The sequence below is a fragment of the Patagioenas fasciata genome, chromosome 1, assembly GCF_037038585.1.
Source record: "Patagioenas fasciata isolate bPatFas1 chromosome 1, bPatFas1.hap1, whole genome shotgun sequence".
NCBI lineage: Eukaryota > Metazoa > Chordata > Aves > Columbiformes > Columbidae > Patagioenas > Patagioenas fasciata.
This window is the reverse complement of record NC_092520.1, coordinates 14,782,025-14,794,082: the sequence shown is the minus strand read 5'-3', so window position 1 is coordinate 14,794,082 and position 12,058 is coordinate 14,782,025. Positions and strand designations below refer to the sequence as shown.

The window sequence follows — 12,058 nt, the reverse complement described above, 5'->3', positions numbered from 1 at the left end:
TCCATACTAACATACCCTCTGATACTGAATCTTTTAAAAATTGCAGTCAAATATCACGTTAAAGCATAAATCTTTATACAGTGTATTAAATTTAAAAAATACATCTACTTCACTAATTGAAAAAATTTTCTTAGCCATAGTTAAGATCATTATACAACTTTAAAAAGACCATTCCTATTATTAAAAATAAAAATGTAAAAGAACTAGCCACACTCACTAAAACAAACTTATTTTTAGTCACGAATTTAGCAATGCAGAACATTCTCCTTGTTTAGATGTGTTTCAACATGTTTCTCACTGCAAAAGTGAGGATTTAACTAGCCATTTGCTATAATGTTTTATTACAAAGTGTTAACATATGCAGCATGATCAGTTATGTTATTTTCTTCAGACTCACTCGAAACATTGCCTGAAATCACAATTAATGGCTAGCTAAAAAATGCAAGTGTTTATATGGGAAACTATTATGTGTCAAACAGGTTCATTTTGTCATTAACTATTATTAAGCATTCAGAGGCTTGCGAGGATTTTCGTCAGCATGTCCACAACAAGGCTGATATAATCTGATAAACAGTTATACAAGACGAGATACCAATATCATGATCAGTTACCTGTGTTAACATGGTCACTTGGAATGTGGTTGAATGCTAGACCTGTCCCAGCTCCTTCTTAGCAGATAGCATTCCCATTCTCAATCCAGTGCGGCAGAAAGACAGTGGCAGCTTAGCTGGGTAAAATTCAGCATCTATGATACAATTATTGTGCTACTGATTACTTCAGCCTTTGGCGAGTTAATCCTTGGGGTATTAATTTACTGCTCCGACTGTACAAAACAGTGCTTTACCCCTCTGAGGGCTGTCACTGTAATTATTCCATATGGCGCCACCAGTAAGGTCTTCCTGTGCATCTTTCCTGATAAACAGATTTTAGGATATTTTCAAGTCAGTCAGCTAACAAAAAAGAACTTTACGCTGCTTTAGAGCACTGCAAAATACAGCAGTCCTCTTTTGAGAAGAATTTAATGATTCAAAGTCGTGCTATATTTCAGTTAAGAAGAATCTTCCTTATTGCAAAAAATCTTTCTGAAAGAAAGTTCTAAAATATTATTCTGATTAAACAGAATTCTGGTTTCATCTATAGGCACAGGATTATCAACATGTATTATGAAGAAAAGGAATATTTAAAATATTTTTTTCTAAAATATTGAACCAGGCTATCTCAAAAAGTCTGAATGCTCCAATATTATTTTTTGAAATTAAAATTGAAAAAATAAAAAAAAATGCATCCCACTTTGGTAAATAAAGTGTACTGTTGTATATTCTAGTGTCAAATGTGTTCACAACAATGCATATGTACTTGGATTTAGTTGCAACTTCAAAAGCAATACTATAAACCAGGAGTAAAAACTATCAGCATTAGAAATTAAGTCTTCAGAGCTGGAAATTCCAAGACAATTATAATATCTAGTGACTATGTAGTTAACCACATTTTTCTATTTTCTTCCCTGTTACAGTGTTTTACTTCAGTGCCATATTTCTTTGTATGTAAGCAGAAAGTGAAGAACGGAGAAGAAGCACTTTCAAGAGGCCTTTGTCAAGAACTTTCCTGAGAGAGGCCTAAATGAGCTAATTAAGCTTTGGAGATAGGGCAATCTTGTAATGGATTAAGGGTGTCTTGGAGAAAAACATCAAAGTTTGCAACTTAACAGCCATTTTTCCCTATGATAATGGTCAACAGAACACATCTTAAAGTCTCCAGAAGAGTACATTAATTTATCTTATTTATATTATCTTAAACAAGAGCTAAGAGGAAAATCTTTGCAATCAGACAGCATTACTTAGATTTTAGGAGGACTGGTAAAGATTTCATATCTTGACAAAATTGGCAAATAGGCAAACTAAATGTTTCAGGCTAAGTGCTAAACTGAGGAAACTGACCTGAGAATCATTTCAGACAAGGCAGTTAAGATATTTTTCAAATTATAAAAAGCAATAATAAAAGACAATACCTAAATAAGGTGTTTGGGGAAAAAAAAAAAAAAAAGATAATGAGCAATCTGGAGCATATGCTAATGTCTCCATATGAACCATTACTGCAGACTCATTTGGTCATGTTACCTGAAGTAGCAATAACATCTTCTTCCTACACGAGAAAGAGAGGAATACAGAGAAGAGCAAGGAGGCTGACTGAATGTATGGAGCTCTTGCACAAGAAGAACAAACATGATAAGAATTGTGATAATTTAGAGTTCTTATATTGTATTTTTTTAAAGTACATAAATATTATTATTGCACTGGTTGAATTACACTGCTGTGCTTTTTACTGCTATTACCATTGAATGGAGTTTGTGAAAGTCACTTTATGATTACATGTACATAAGTCTGGATGGAATTTCACAGCTTCTTGTCTGACCATATGAAAGATTATTGCTTTCTTTTCAGGCTGCAAACTACCTCCTTCAGGTTTACCCACTGCTGACAAGCTTTTGATAATACTCCTTATTTGTTCTTTGTGGCTCATCTGAGCCGTTCCTTCCTTTTACACATCAGAACATTGTTGTGTTGATGAATGCAAGCAGGTCCTTTGATCTGTGGACATTTTTCAAAGCAGTCAGTAAAAGACTGCATAGGAACAAATTAATGTGTTAACTGGTAATTTCTTTTTTTTTACTTTTTCTTCTTTAAAAGCAAGGAAGTGCTTGACAGAAATAACCTTTCCTTATTTTAATTTTTAATTACAATTCACAGATGTACCTTACCATTGTCATTGTGTGTTTCCAACAGTATTGGACCGTTATTTAAAAAAAAAGTCATGAATCTACCTGCAAAGTAATTTATTCTTGACATTGTTTGTAGTGTTTCAAAGTGGCATTTATTTAACCAAACATAGCTATCTACATGTCAGCTTCTAGGATAGTCATCTTTTTATCCCTTTGTAGTCAAGGAAGAGACAAAGACACTTCATAGGTGGGAATTATATCATCCCAAAGAAGACATCCAAATTCCATCAAATACATCCAGCTATAAAAGCAGCTGTTACTCTCCTTTGACTACAAAGGGAATCTGATTAACAATGTTTGCTTGGCTCAGACATGGATGTCTACACTGCATGTGTCTAAGTGAGATGAGGTAAGATAAATCTCTGGTTTCTGCTTTGCTTTCACCTTTGGGATCTTTCATTTCAGTATCATTTCAATATATCCCCTGTACCTCTTGTAAGATTCCAAAGCCTTGGTATTCCTCTCTGAATTTCATATTGCTGGTATTTCAAGCACTGGTTAAAGGAGCTCCTAAAAAACAACTTTGATGATAAGGAATCAAAAATAATTGCTTCTCAATATTCACTGAAGAAAATAAATGTCAAATCCAAATTATGTGATAGAAACAATACATGGTTGCCTGGTCAACCATGAGTTCTCTCTTATAAGACATTGAGGTGGAGCTTTAGTAGTCAGAAAAAAGCATTTTCATGCTTGAGTGACATTACTTGGCTGCATCTGTCCTTCAAGTCCTTCAAAAGAAAAAAAGAAAGTTCTCAATGCCTTCAAGCTGTTATTGGAATCAGGATTAATAATGCGTAGGGCATAGTGAATTTTAGCAAAATTTGATTTATACAGGACAACTGTTTTGTAACAAATGAGTCAATTACTATTGTGTCTTATCATGTTCACTGCAATCACTTGGCTCTTTAAATATTGCAACAAGAGATATTTACTACACTACAATGTCTTGATATTGACAAAAAAATTACCTGTCCACACCTGAACAAATGTGCCTATTTTTGAAAGAATTTTCACGACAATGTCAACTACATACACAATTTAAAAGCAAAGTGATAATAAAAATATGTTATTATTCCATTCAAGGAAATCAATCTTAAAATACACTAACTATACTTAAATACACTATTGTATATCATTTATCCACCTAGCTGCAAGCACAATTAACTATCGGATACGTAATTTTCAAACTCTCAGTTTAAAATAAGTGAATGCACTATTTTGACAAAACAAACTGAACATTCTCAAATATTCTAATGTGATACATTGCAAATTGAAGGAGGTTTTATATTCTGAAGCAAAATAAGGCCAAAGTCAAACACCGTTGTGCTAGATGCACAATGTCTGTGTATGTCACTGGTGACATGTCTACAGAACAAGCCACAGGCCATTTGCTTTACTTAAGGGGACTGAAGAGAGAGAGACAACTAGAAAGGCAATTAATTTATTACTATAGTTTAGAAACTTTACTTCAATCCACTCAAAACTTAGGTTCCAATTTTCTCTTTTTGCATGCACAATTTGAAGCCTCAGAAGGTATTAATATATTTTTATTATAGGTGTGGATGCACTCTGTAGCATAAGTGCATTCAGTAACACTTAGCAATGCTCTATGTTCCAAAGCTTTGTGAGGTTCTCAGATAACAAGTGGAAATATTATCATTAGTTTCACAGGAAAATGTACCTCCAGACTCAAAATGTGTCAGATTCAAATATCTACTACTTGACACTAGCTGCAGGAAGGAACATAAGAAAAATAATCAGACTATGATAGTCCGCTACTCTGTATCTTCTTGATCTCTGTTAGAAATTGCCCTAAACCTTGAAATACAAAACTTAATGTACCTTCCAGAATTGCAATAATTATGATAGTTCTGTCAGATAATTTTATATCTATACAATTACTCACTTCTCTTTTGAATCACCTTCAGTTTGTGATCTCAATAATATTCAATAGCAGTGTTTTTCACACTCTTACACATTTAAAAAATCATTAAAAACCACATCAATTTACTGAGTGACCATCAGTGACTCTGAACACAGTAATTTAATTGAAAATACTGTCTTGTTCATAGGTAATGAGATAGGAAAGCAAAACTTCCCACCTATCTGTTTCACTCCATAGGACACTAACATCATGTCCACTCTTGTCTTCTAAAGTGAACTGTTTCTGTGAAATAACAGTCCGCCCTTCTGTATTCTCACCTCCATTAGTCTCTATCTCATTCTTTATTAACATAATAGCTTTGATGATTTTTTGACTACAGTTTTACCAAGAGTAGACTCTTCCTTACCCTAAATTCAATTCTCCAAATTCAATAAAATCTTTGCTTGCAGGCACAAAGCAAATGAGGCAGCCTCTTTTGAGGGATCTCATATGCTCATGTCCAACACAGAATAATAGATGAGACCAAATGACAAAAACAGAGTAAAATTGATTAAATTCCTAAAAGCTAGCTTTTGTTCAGAGCATGCTGCCTTTTTCTTCCTTAAAACAGTTTGCTCTCAAATATTTTCAGTTTTGAAACTTTCAACAGTGGTAGCCACTTATTTCAAAGAGATTCAACAATATATCATCTGAATTATTTACGATTGTATGTATAGAACTGTAGGGAGGGGAAAAACAAAACAAAATAAAGCAAACATGAACAAAAAAATCCCTCAGTGTTACTTCTCTTGACAACGTCATTATTAGAGCCATTTATTGTCCTGACTCCAAAAATTATGAATACACTTTCACACTGGGAGAGGATACACATCTTTCTAATGCAAACAAAATAGTCTTGTGTTTATCACATTTTAAACCTTTTAGACATTTATTTGTCTTAAATCCATTGATAAAATTAATATAAGGCTGATCCTTTGAGAATTGGTATACATTATCTTTACTACAATGCACTAACCAACGTACATTGATTTATACAGGACAACTGTTTTGTAACAAATGAGTCAATTACTATTGTGTCTTATCATGTTCACTGCAATCACTTGGCTCTTTAAATATTGCAACAAGAGATACTTACTACACTACAGTGTCTTGATATTGACAAAAAAATTACCTGGCCACACCTGAACAAATGTGCCTATTTTTGAAAGAATTTTCACGATAATGTGAACTACATATATGTCCTTGGACAGATTACCACTCACACCAGGGTGGCCTGTTCTTTAACTGATTAGATGGGTGTATTAGTGTGTTACCCATGAGAAAGTGAAGTACAGCCTGTCCAAATGAGCTTACTACAGTAAGTGGATTAAGAAGAGCTGCAATGGAAGAAGGAGAATGGAAGGAATATGAAAAACATTTATAAGAATTTCAGCATAATGTACCTATATGAAAAATCTCAAACACTTCTGAAGATCTAAAATGTTTTAGATAATTTATTTAAAATTAAAAACTAATAATTATTTAACTACAGATGTCAAACCTGAGGGCAACAGAATCACAAGCATACATGCATGATCTGCAGTACGTGAGGGAAATATTGGAATTTGAGAAAAAAAATGCACTTTTATAAGTTCTTGATCCCTACTGTGATTTAAAAATATTGTTCATGACAAATATTTTAAAATATGTGTTACTCACTTGGTAAGCAAAGAAAAAGTGTACAAAGCACTTTTATCCTGTTCAATCTTCAATACACATCTTAATCTTCAATGCCTGTCCATTGTGGACAAATTTGCTGGACACCATGTACAATGCACGCAGCCAGTGCTATGGATGACTGTGAAGAGTGAATGCACAGACAGTTTTTGTTATGCTGTTTTTGTCACTTTTTCCAAGATCACTTTATACAGCTTGCTTGTGTCTATCTACTTCTCTGTAACTTTTACAGTTTACTTTCCCCAGTAAAGTGTCATTCATCTTAATTACTGCCAGGTTACTATTCCTCATTTTATGAAAAAAATTTACAGTAGGATCATTTGCAACTGCTGATGGTTACAGTGAAAATAAGAGTTTAAAAAAGAACTTTTTTTCAGTACCCAATCTGGAATGAGTTGCATTATTTCTATACTAAGGTACCATTGTTCTGCTTGTATCTCATGCTGGCCATGAGCAACCTCCAATATAGAAATCCTGTGACTATGTTGTGAAACATTAAGTCCCAGATAATCCACCCTGACTCTCCCCAGCAATTAACAATTCCGGTCTGGTGACCTAATTAGCATCATCACATAGCATTTTGTGAGTTTGAAACACTGGTAAGTTACATCCACATTTCTTCTTAAATTACTGTACTGTAGTAACTTCTTGTTCCTAATTCAAAGGAAAATACTGTAGCAACTTGATGGGTAAATGGGGTAATCTCAATCAAAACTAATTAAAGCAAAAAAGAAAAAAATACCTCTTTTGCTGTGTTCCTTTTTCTTTACGGTGTTGTTTTAGCTTCCTTACTAAAGTCTGTGCTTCCTAGTCCATCTGTTTCTAGCATCTATAGCACAAGGACACCAATAAGGACACTGAATTGAGGACACCAGTTCCAATTTTGCCAATCGGGCTCCTTTTCAAGTGGCAAAAGGCTGAGAAGAAATTTCCACCCCTCCCTCAGTGTTAGAGGTGATTAGAGTTTAGCAGAACATTTCTGCAGCTTGAAAACAAATTCCTCTTTCCCCTGTTTGAATTCTTTTCACAAGACCAGGGAGCGGGGACAGCTTTTACCTTTAAAAGCTTAAATGAGGTGAAAATAAGCAAATCAGCATTAAAAAAAAAAAAAAAAAAAAAAATTTGCTAGGGAAGAGAAAGGAAAGAACTTCTTCTTGAGTTCCCAGTTACATCAATGCCCTGTAGGAATGGAGTGGTTGTGTTGCCTGTGTTTCTGAGACTTTCTTTCCCTCTGTGACATGACTTTTCTTGACACTATTGCAATGTGCACGTGCATTGAAGTACTATCAGCATGCTTTAGCTTTTGCCTTCCAAAACCATCTAGATACTGCAACAGCAAAATCTCTAAAAGCTTTGAAGACAGGTTCTTCTCTGAAAAGGAACTCCATCAAAAAGCATCTTTCACCCTTGTCCCTTGATGATACACCCATCAGTTCTGCTCCATTTACAAACAAAATAACCCCTTAAAAAAAAAAATAAAAAGAAATCCCTAAAAACTTACTTGATATGAAGCATGATTTGTATATATGGCTATGTTTCTATAATCCTACTACTAACGGCACTACATTGCCATCTTTTTCAGGTTGTGCTCTCATTCAGAGATGCTCTGTTTTCCTAGAGCAGCTAGGAATTGAGATTTTGCAGTTCTAGTTTGGACAGAAGAGTCATCAAGCTTAATAGCCTTCCTTCAACAGCATGGAATAGTAAATTCTCTAGAAAGTTCTGACTTTGATACAAGATGATGTGACATTATAGCTTTCATCTTGAGCTGATATAATTAGAAATCAGTTGAAATCTGGAAGTATAGCATTATAAATTCATCCTGAAACTTATATAGTGAGTTTTGATAACACCAGATATTCTCTTATTAAGTGTCAGTCCTTTTTGAGACTTGTAAAAATTACTTGCCTTCAAAGGTTGCTATTTCCATAGAATTATTATCCATGGGTTTTTTTGAGAAAGCATATTAGCTGTCTGTCCTAGACATCTTTAAAAAACATATTCACTACAGTGATTAAAGCATACTAAAAGCATTCATAGATTATATGAGCTCTATGATTCTATAAGCACTCTGTAGAACAGGACATAATTTCAACATTATTTTGATAAATTGAAGAAATGGCTCAAAAACAAGAAGACAAAATTCAATAAAGAAAAACGCAAAGTACTGCTGCTAGAAAGGAGGAAAAAAATGCACAAAGTGAAGAATAACTGGTTAGCAGTGATATGATACAAAATGATGTGGGAGTTGTGATGGCTTATAAATTGAATACAAGTCTGTTATGCCTCACAGTTACAGAAAAAAGCAACTCAATCTGTCTTGTTTTAACAGAAATTACTTATATAATAAGGTAGAGAGACAATAATTCAAACTCTAGTTGTCTCTTGTAAGGTCCCAGATTTGGGACTATTTTAGGTTGTGGGAACATCACACTTTAATTAAAATGTAAAAAATGGAAAGACAAAGAAAAATAAGTAGGTTAAAACAAGGCTTAGAAAATGTGTCTAGTAGAAAAGCTTGAAGGAAATGATTTTTTTTAAAGAAAAGTTTCAAGGAAACATAAAGACAATCTTCCAATTGATCAAATTCTGTCAAGAAAAGGATAATTAAAAATAATTCTCCATTTCACCTGAGGTGATCAAATATTGTAAGAAAATGTTGCTTGCATTCTCTGCAAACATTAACAGTTGGTGAATGGGAGAAAATTCTACAGTGACTTGAGTGTGCTTGAACAGGAATCCTACATGCACCCCACAAAATCTCTCAGAGATTTTAAAGACATGAATATATGTTGAAAATACACATTCCTTCTCTATTTGATTACAAAAGTCAATATACAAAGAGTGACGGTAACAATAAACAGGTATATTTTATCAAGCTGCAAATAATTGCATATATTTTTGGTATATCTCTATATAAGTTATATACCTAAACCTTATTAGCATGAGTTCTGAGGGAGCAAAAGCAAATTGAAAAAAGAAAATCCTCAGAGATGACTAATTTCATTTGAAGTAGTCACTACGGTAGGATCAGCCTCTGATAATACAAGCAATGCTTCCATAGATGTATACAATTTTCAGACTCCTGCCTTACCTGACTTTTGCTGCAAGCAAGGGTCCACTAGCAGGATCTCTAAGGGCATCAGGTGGGCTCTGTTAGTCATTATATTTTATTATTTTGTCTTATGCTAATATAAAATATAAAGTGACCTTCATCAGTGAGCAATTATTACCCTTGTTCACTAGGGACAGGACAAGAATAAATTAGCTTTACAGAGATTAGTTTTGATATTAGGAAAATATATGTAATTATACAGACAGTTAAGTGCTGAAAGCAGTGACCCAGGGAAGTCAAGGAATCTCCTTTCCATGTGAGCAAAGAGAGGAAAAGTTATGCCCTGGATGATTGAGTTTATGAGAAAGTACACATTTGACATCTGCCCACAACTTTGTTTCCATGCATAATCTACAAATGATAGAATCACAGGACCACAAAAAATATGGTTGGCAGGTAGCTGAAAAAAACATTTATTTCACAGCAGATTATGCTGTAGTTGCACATTTTCTACCCTAAGTTTATTTAAACTATTCTTAAAAACACCAGCAATGGAGTTCCTGCAACCTCCTCTGGCAAGCTATTCTAGTGTTTGTGCTCTTAAACCAGCATATGTAAAAATCCCTACAGAAACAGACTATATGGCCATATCCAAAGCCATGTGAAGCAAAACAGACAGAGAATGAGGAAAATACTGCTATCAGCAACTTCTGATGATATTTTTTGATGCAATTGGTACTTTGGAAATGTTACTGATAGCAGAAATTTTTGGCATATTTTCCATGATCCTTGTTTTACAAAATCGTGAATCCCACACAAGGGAATAATTTAATCAGAACAAACTGTATAAACCTAATTTACAGTCTGATCAAACTCGTTACTACAGACAGGACCCATAGTGAGCAGCCCAATGTCCAGTCTCTGAATATAAGATTGGTCAGTATCTGGTATTCTGTAACCAAGCCTTCCAAAAGAGACACAAAAATGTAACTTTCTGCAATAATGCATAATTTTTAAAAGCTTACTATATTTTTCCAGTTCTGTTGCCACTTGAGAGCAGTGAGCTGCCATCAGTGAGAGGTGAAACAAAAAATAACACTAAGGAAAAGATATCTGAAAAGAAATCCATTTGTTTTTAAAATATGTTAAATTAGCTAAATATAATTTATGCTACACAAGTGACAAAAATAAGTGTCAGTAGCATATGGATATGGTCATTTTTGTTGGTGTTTGCCTTTTTTGTGCTGATGATAAAAACCATACATCTGCTGGAAACAGATGAACTGTAATATTGCCTTTAACTAAATTCTATGGAGTTATGTCTGTGGATGGAGCCAATAAGCAAAACTGTCCCATTTCAGATTTCAGAGCATCAAGGGAATTTTCTTTCCAGAGTGTGATTTATTTATTTATTTTTTAATGTATAGTGTAAAGCACAATACTGTGACAGATATTGATTTTACAAGTAACTTACTTGATACAAAGTATCAATACCATATGTGCTAATACCAGTGTTAAGAAGAGGAAATGAAAAGAAAATAAGAAAAGAAAAAAGAAAAGAAAAAAGAAAAGAAAAGAAAAGAAAAGAAAAGAAAAGAAAAGAAAAGAAAAGAAAAGAAAAGAAAAGAAAAGAAAAGAAAAGAAAAGAAAAGAAAAGAAAAGAAAAGAAAAGAAAAGAAAAGAAAAGAAAAGAAAAGAAAAAAGAGAAAAGAGAAGTATTCCCAGACTTTCTTCATTTTGCAAAACTAAGTTGTCTGCAAAAGCTTTAACAGTTAGGTGTTCTATTTTCAATTATCAATAACACAGATTTACTTTAATAAAGTCTTCTAGAACTGATCTTAAGTAGCTAATGACTCTATGCATTTTAATTTTGCTCCTTCTCTTCCAAAAGAAACTATTGATAAGGATGTCCAAGGCTTTCGGAATAGAGAGAATCATTTAACCCATTGCATTTCCCACTAATACATCTCTGTGAGGTCTAAAGAAATTAAAATGACTTAGAAATCTTCAATAGTGAGTTGATTAGATTGTATAAATCTAGGTGATCTTTGTAGGTCTTATTTTTAACCTACACTGTGTAGACAAAGATAAAATTCTATATTCCGGGAATGTTTATAAAAATACAGCAAACAAGCATCCAAGACAGTTCTATATGACTATGAAATAATCATTCATCCTTTCCTATATCCTTAAACCATAGATTAGATGTTTTCTCCTATTTTGGAAGAAAGAAGATGTAAGAAATAGAAGACACAGTGAAATTTGCATCTGTTGGAAAAAAAAAAAGTAAACAAAAAATCAGAAAACTCTTTCCCGAAGATCTGAAGAATGTATTTGGCTGTATTAAAATAAAGTTGAAAGAGCAGAATAATATCATTATGGGCAATCTGTTATCTCTCTAGCCCCTGGAGACCAAGGATGAAGCAAAAGTTAAGAAGATCATATATTTCAAGGCCAGAAGGCATAACTATGAGCATACAAACCAGCATACTGAAAAAAAAAGCAACATTAAAATAATTATAGCCTTTCTTCATAAATAAATAAATATCTAAAATTCTTCTTTAGAGTCTCCACATATTCTAAATGTCATAGTTATTCTGTGGTAGATGAAAGTGACTAG

The 12,058-nt window shown here is 33.4% G+C and overlaps 1 protein-coding gene across 5 annotated transcripts in view; it reads right to left on the bottom strand.

Annotated features, from left to right (window-relative positions):
• The window catches only part of CNTN5 (contactin 5), a 709,446-nt gene that overhangs the window by 603,599 nt on the left and 93,789 nt on the right, over positions 1-12,058 (bottom strand). The window contains exon 1 of one of the 5 annotated variants that reach the window (XM_071803599.1): positions 612-694. The exons of the other annotated variants lie outside the window; for them this stretch is intronic. The gene's annotated coding sequence lies outside the window, so the exon portion shown is untranslated. Of the gene's footprint in view, positions 1-611; positions 695-12,058 lie in introns of those variants that run through there. 5 annotated transcript variants of the gene reach the window in all.